This window comes from Colobus angolensis, unplaced genomic scaffold (genome assembly GCF_000951035.1).
Source record: "Colobus angolensis palliatus isolate OR3802 unplaced genomic scaffold, Cang.pa_1.0 Scaffold225, whole genome shotgun sequence".
NCBI lineage: Eukaryota > Metazoa > Chordata > Mammalia > Primates > Cercopithecidae > Colobus > Colobus angolensis.
Window position 1 is genome coordinate 6,481,408 of NW_012115433.1, and position 7,220 is coordinate 6,488,627.

The following is a 7,220-nucleotide window of genomic DNA, read 5'->3' on the forward strand; positions in this document are numbered from 1 at the left end:
ATGAATTCCAAATGAAGAAGGCTCACTATTCTTCAGTGTGTTTTAAAAAAATTTTTGAACCTCTCCCTCCATTTTTAGATGAATAAATGTGGAGAAAGAGATGAAAGAACATAGAATTTAGAAAAATGATGTGGATGTATTAACTATGACTAAGTTACCAAACCGAGCCTCCTGAAGACTCTTATGTTGGTCACACCCATCTATGTCATATTCAGGCAGGACGGCTGGAAGTGGATGTCCGTGTGCTTCTGACTTCGGGTTTTCTCTGGAAGCCGTTAAGAGCAGGAAACGAAGGATGTTACGTAGCGATGATGAACACAGAGCAGCTTCTAAAACAAACAAGTTACGTAGTGATGAGGAACATAGAAGAGCTTCTAAAACAAAGGATGTTAAGTAGTGATGACGAACATAGAACAGCTTCTAAAACAAGTTACCTAGTGATGAGGACCATAGTAGAGCTTCTAAAACAAAGGATGTTACCTAGTGATGATGAACAAGAACAGCTTCTACGTCTTCTCCGTGAAAACACCAAATGGCGGATGACACCGGTGCAGCGGGGGCCGGAAGCCCCGGGGGATCCTGGGATGGGGAACTGCGGTGGTTTCCGCCGAGGTTTCCGCAGTGGCATCCGGGGCGGGGGTAGTGGCAGTCAGTGGACCAGGCCGGGGCAGAGGCTGCGGAGCTTATGGAGGCAAGGCCGAGGATAGGGGGTGGAGGCCCATCACCAAGCTAGGCCGCCTGGTCAAGGACATGAAGATCAAGTCCCTGGAGGAGATGTATCTCTTCTCCCTGCCCATCAAGGAATCTGAGATCATTGACTTTTTCCTGGGGGCCTCTTTCAAGGATGAGGTTTTGAAGATCATGCCGGTGCAGAAGCAGACTCGCACCGGCCAGCGCACCAAGTTGAAGGCATTTGTTGCCATCAGAGACTACAATAACCACGTCGGTCCGGGTGTTAACTCTTCCAAGGAAGTGGCCACTGCCATTCGCGGACCATTATCCTGGCCAAGCTCTCCATTGTCCCCGTGCTCAGAGGCTACTGGGGGAACAAGATCGGCAAGCCCCACACCGTCCCTTGCAAGGTGACCGGCTGCTGGGGCTCTGTGCTAGTGTGCTTCATCCCCGCGCCCAGGGGCACTGGTATCCTCTCGGCCCCTGTGCCCAAGAAGCTGCTCATGTTGGCTGGTATCGATGACTGCTACACCTCAGCCAGGGGCTGCACTGCCACTCTGGGCAACTTCACCAAGGCCACCTTTGATGCCATCTCTAAGATCTACAGCTACCTGACCCTTGACCTTTGGAGGGAGACCCTACTCACTAAGTCTCCCTTTCAGGAATTCACTGACCACCTGGTCAAGACCCACACCAGAGTCTCCGTGCAGAGGACCCAGGCTCCAGCTGTGGCTACAACATAGAGTTTTATACACAAAAAGTAAAGCGAATTAAGCCTGTGGGGGAACAAAAGAAAAAAGAACAGCTTCTAAAATGAAGATCGATTATAATTGGCTGGGTGAGACTTCTGACAAATCCAGACACTGGGCAACAGGAATTCTCCATGAGTTGAGAAATACAGTCCTAACTATTTATACACAGCAACACACTAGAAGAAGATTTAAGGATGCAAAATCCACATGATGAAAGAGGAAGTATCATCTTGGAGGGTTTGGCACTCAACATTGGATGAAACTGAAGCCCAGGAATTGCCATAAAACATCTCCCCACCTAGTGCTAAGTAATCTTCACTATCTGCCTGACAATGGAATGTAGGAATTGTGTCACACCCAGAGGGTGCAGGTGGAGTTTTCTCAGGATGCTGCAGTGCAGGCTCAGTGTGGGATTTAATAATATTTTGAGTGTAAGATAGAAGAATCAAGTTGGGAGGTTTTAGAATAGTGAAGTTACCTCCCATAAAGTCCCTTTTCCAAGATTGCAGATACCATCATGTACTTAATAAAACTCTACTAATCAGAGATATGTGTTGTACAAATGAAACCTTGGATGGACAACAAGAAGTGTGAAAAAAGTTGAACTCAGGCCAGGCGCGGTGGTCCACGCCTGTAATCCCAGCACTCTGGGAGGCCAAGGCGGGTAGATCACGAGGTCAAGAGATCAAGACCTTCCTAGCCAACATGGTGAAACCTCGTTTCTACTAAAAATACAAAAAGTAGCCAGGCGTTGTGGTGAGTGCCTGTAGTCCCGGCTACTTGGGAGGCTGAGGCAGAAGAATCGCTTGAACCCGGGAGGCAGAGGTTGCAGTGAGCTGAGATCACGCCACTGCACTGCAGCCTGGCAACAGAGTGAGACTCCGACTAAAAGAAAAAAAAAAGTTGAACTCAATAGAAACCAAAGAAAGGCAAATAAAAATGTTAAGTAATTTTTCACTTGCCAATTTGGCAGAGAGTAGAAGGGAACAATAATGATCAGTATTTGTGAGGTTATCAGGAAATGTCAGCTCACACTGCTGTGGTAAAACTATAAACTGATGTGATCTGTCATTCATTGCCTTCTCAAAGAGTATAATATATAAGTATATAAGGCAGTGTTTAAAACTGTAACTTATTATTTTTATTGCCCAGGAACTTCAAATAAAAACAATTTAAACATCTTCATAGCAAGAAAATGGTACAATGGGTCAGGTGCAGTGGCTCACACCTGTAATCCCAGCACTTTGGGAGGCCGAAGCAGGCAGATCACCTGAGGTAGGAGTTCGAGATTAGCCTGGCCAACATGGTGGAACCTTGTCTCTACTAAAAATATAAAAATTAGGCAGGAGTGGTGGCAGGTGCCTATAATGCCAGCTACTCAGAGGCTGAGGCAGAAACCTGAACAAACATCTTTCATTAAAGGATATTCTTAGGTAAGCACTTTAGTATATTACAGGGACATAGTTTTTACTATTCCAACTGTAAAACATTAAGACATGACAGTGGTGATTGTAAGTATTTTGTAGGAGCATTGAAATAATGATTATGCTTTGTTTCATGAGAAAGCAGAGTGAAAAATTCCACATACCTCTAATTACATAACTTAATAAAAAACATGAGAAGATTCTCTTTATTTTGGTTACACCTATCAATATAATTTTCATGCAGTGCAAGTTATGGCATAGGGATTATGGTTGTCAACTGAAGAATGACAAGGTTCATAGATTTGGAAAGGGTTGTAGCCTGCAGGGTGGCCATCTGACAGGCTGGGAAGACAGAAACAGACATTTTGAGGGAGGGGCAACAGGAACAGGAATATATGCTGAACGAGGTGGCTGAATATACATGTTTAATAAGCTACAGGAGAAGTCATGAATCTTTATGAATGAGGAAACACATGCATGAGCAATAAAGCTTCCTGCTTCTCCAAGGGATCCATGTTCAGAAAATGGCCATGTTCGCATGATCAGAGGACGGAGTGTTCGGCCTTCTGACTTCAAAAGATGAACCAGAGGACACAGAAATCCCAACTGCACATTCCCTGTAGAGTCCATGGTCCGTGGTTTCTTATCAGGCAAAAAGGAGGGGCAGTGTCAGGTTGGTCAATAGTGGTGGAATCATTTGAAAGACTAGTTTCTGTTTCGCTCTAGGGAAGAAAGCCTAATGCTGGCTAGCAAGGGAGGGGCACATTGAGGTGTGTCTACCCCATCCCGTCACGGCCAAGAACTCAGTTTTCCAGGTTACTCTGGGGTCTCCTGGGCCAAGAGGGGGTCCATTCAGTGAGTTGAAGGGCTTAGTATTTCATTTTTTATTTCTCGTGGGTTTTTCTAGCAGGCCAATAAAAACAACAAACATGCATCGAAGAAGTACTGTGGCTGCCCTTTTTTTTTTTTTTTTTTTTTGAGACGGAGTTTCATTTTTGTTGCCCAGGCTGGAATGCAATGGCTCGATCTTGGCTCACCACAACCTCTGCCTCCCAGGTTCAAGCGATTCTCCTGCCTCAGCCTCCCTAGTAGCTGGGATTACAGGCATGTACCACCACACCTGGCTAATTTTGTATTTCTGTTAGAGACGGGATTTCTCCATGTTGGTCAGGCTGGCCTTGAACTCCCTACCTCAGGTGATCCGCCCGCCTTGGTCTCCCAAAGTGCTGGGATTACAGCCACCGCGCCCAGTCCTGTGGTTGCCTAATATCTAATACTAATATTACCTAGGTATTACGAACTGAACTGTGTCTCCCCCAAATTGATATGTTGAAGCCTTAACCCCCAACTGTGACTATAATTGAAGACAGGACCTATAAGGAGGTAATTAAGGTTAAATGAGGTCAGAAGGGTGGGGCTCTGGATAGATACAGTGTCCTTTCACGAAGAGATACCAGAGAGCCCTCTCTCTTTCCCCTGGACAGGCACAGAAGGAAGAGGTCACGTGAGCCCACAGCACGAAGGCTGCTATCTGCTGGCCAAGTGTTCTCAGAATGACATCCCCTTGTGGCCACCTTGATCTTGGACTTCCAGCTTACAGAACTGTGAGAAGTACATTTTTGTTGTGGAAGTCACCCTGTTTATGATATTTTGTTATGGCAGCCTGAGCTATGATATATGGAATGCCTATTTATTATTTTTTAATGTCTGTCAATCTTATCAGGTAGCTACTGTCATTAGCCCAATGTTGCAAACTGAGGTTTATGGAACTAACTTGTCCAATGTTATGCAGCTGGTCACTGGAAGAACCAGGAATTAAATTAAAGTCTTCTGATTCTAAATTCTTTTTATCGTTTTTTCTTTTTTTGAGACAGAGTCTTGCTGTGTCATCCAGGCTGGAGAGCAGTCGTGCGATCTCGGCTCACTGCAACCCCTGCCTCCCAGGTTCAAACGATTCTCCTGCCTCAGCCTCCTGAGTAGCTGAGATTACAGGTGAGTGCCACCACGCCCAGCTGATTTTTATATTTTTAGTAGAGATAGGGTTTCGCCATGTTGGCCAGGCTGGTCTCAAACACCTGACCTCAAGTGATCCACTCACCTTGGCCTCCCAAAGTGCTGGGAAAACAAGCGTGAGTCACCTCACCCTGCCTCTGATTTTAAATTCCATACTATTATGATTACTTAGATTATTTTAACTTTTTAAGGAATGTGTTACTTTCATCATTGAACCTCGTAAATAGTTGTGTAACTTTTGGTTTTCCCATCACCTAAAATAAAACAGTACATTACTAAAACTGCTGTAGCTTTACTTTAACTGTTTATTTTTCAAAACATCAGTAATTATATTTCAGTGAGTTGTCTTGATTTGATATGGCTGGGTATAGAAAGAAGAGTAACTCCACTTTACAGATGGCAGTGGCCAGGAATAATCATGGTTCCCATCGTTTTTGGCTGGAGAATTTTAAAAGAATATTGAAAAAAATTAGTGCTTTAGAGGAGATTATGCTAATGATTCTGCTATTGGCAGGTCACCCGAAGAGAAATAAGTCTCAGCCCATCAACTTGCTGATGCTACAACTTCTCTGGGAGAGGTGAGTAGGCAAGAGTACTCATTATTGAAAAGGTAAAACATGATTTAAAAGACTTGTGAGAAGCGGCCGGGCGCGGTGGCTCAAGCCTGTAATCCCAGCACTTTGGGAGGCCGAGACGGGTGGATCACGAGGTCAGGAGATCGAGACCATCCTGGCTAACACGGTGAAACCCCGTCTCTACTAAAAATACAAAAAACTAGCCGGGCGAGGTGGTGGGCGCCTGTAGTCCCAGCTACTCGGGAGGCTGAGGCAGGAGAATGGCGTAAACCCGGGAGGCGGAGCTTGCAGTGAGCTGAGATCCGGCCACTGCACTCCAGCCTGGGCGACAGAGCGAGACTCCGTCTCAAAAAAAAAAACAAAAAAAAACAAAAGACTTGTGAGAAAAGTTATTTTCTAGAAGCACAACAAACATCACGAGGAAGCCATGTTGCTTATCTCAGGCTTTGCTTTGATATTTCTGTGTTGGATTAGTCTTTGATATTTGGAAATCAGATCATCATTATTGGAGCAGTGGTGTTCTTAATGAGAAAAAAAAAGACCATCGAAAGCGAACTAAATGGTGGAGAGGAAGGTCTGTAAATGTTAAGAGGTGAGTTGGGAAAGCATGGAGGAGCTCTGACTTGGAGCCGATTCGAATAGGACTAAGAGAAGTAGTGGATCATACGACGGGCGTTTAGTAACAGCTTGCAGACAACGTTCAGCAAGGACCTGTCAAAAGTAACTCTTCCAAATACCATCATAGAGTTAAGGCAGAGGACATCTTTGCATTGTTTCATTATGAAGTACTTCTTAATTATAAAATGGCACAGAGAAAATCAGCCGGGTGCGGCGGCTTACACCTATAATCCCAGCACTTTGGGAGGCTTAGGTGGGTGGATCACCTGAGGTCGGGAGTTCGAGACTAGCCCGGCCAACATGGTGAAACCCCGTCTCTACTAAAAATACAAAAGTTAGCTGGGCACGGTGTCAGGCACCTGTAATCCCAGCTACTCGGGAGGCTGAGGAAGGAGAATCACTTGAAGCTGGGAGACGGAGGCTGCAGTGAGCCGAGATCATACCACTGCACTTCAGCCTGGGCAATAATAGAGTGAGACTCTGTCTCAAAAAAAAAAAAAAAAGAGAAAATCATGGCCAACAGGTGTGTGTCTGCCACTCAGCCCTATCAAAGCTCAACATGTTGCCATATTAACTTTAGATTTGAAATGAGGACATTTTAAAATACCATATTTGCTCCAGGTTTTAAATGAGAACAAATTACAGAGACACTTACCCCCTCTGTAATACCTTCCTCTCCTGTTACCCTCTCCTTCCCTTCTTTCCCAGAGGAGGGTTTAGTGTTTATTATTTCCATGAGATTTTTTTTTTTTTAAATGGCATTTCATTACTTAGGTAAATACCTGTAAGTTACTGATAATAATTTGCAGAGGGTTGAATGCTGGCCCTCCCAAAGGCTGTGTCCATATCCTGACCCTCTGCAACCTGTGAGTGTGCTCTTATTTGGGAAGTGTCTTGGCAGACACAGAAAAGACATGATCCTGCACCATCTGGTGGACTCTAAATCCAATAACAAAGTGTCCTTAGAAGAGAGAAAAGAGAAGGCCGTGTGAATATGGAGGCAGAGACTGGGGTGATATGGCCACAAGCCAAGGAAGTCCTGGAGCCACCAGAAGCTGGAAAGGGCCAGGCAGGAACCCCTAGGGCCTTTGAAGGAGTGCTGCCCTACTGGTCCCTTGGATTCCAACTTCTGGCCTCCAAAGGTGTGAGGGGATACATTTCCGTTG

At 45.2% G+C, this 7,220-nt stretch overlaps 1 pseudogene; it reads left to right on the top strand.

Annotated features, from left to right (window-relative positions):
- Positions 1-474: 474 nt before the first annotated feature.
- On the top strand, positions 475-1,415 carry LOC105513237 (annotated as a pseudogene).
- The last annotated feature ends 5,805 nt before the right edge of the window (positions 1,416-7,220 follow it).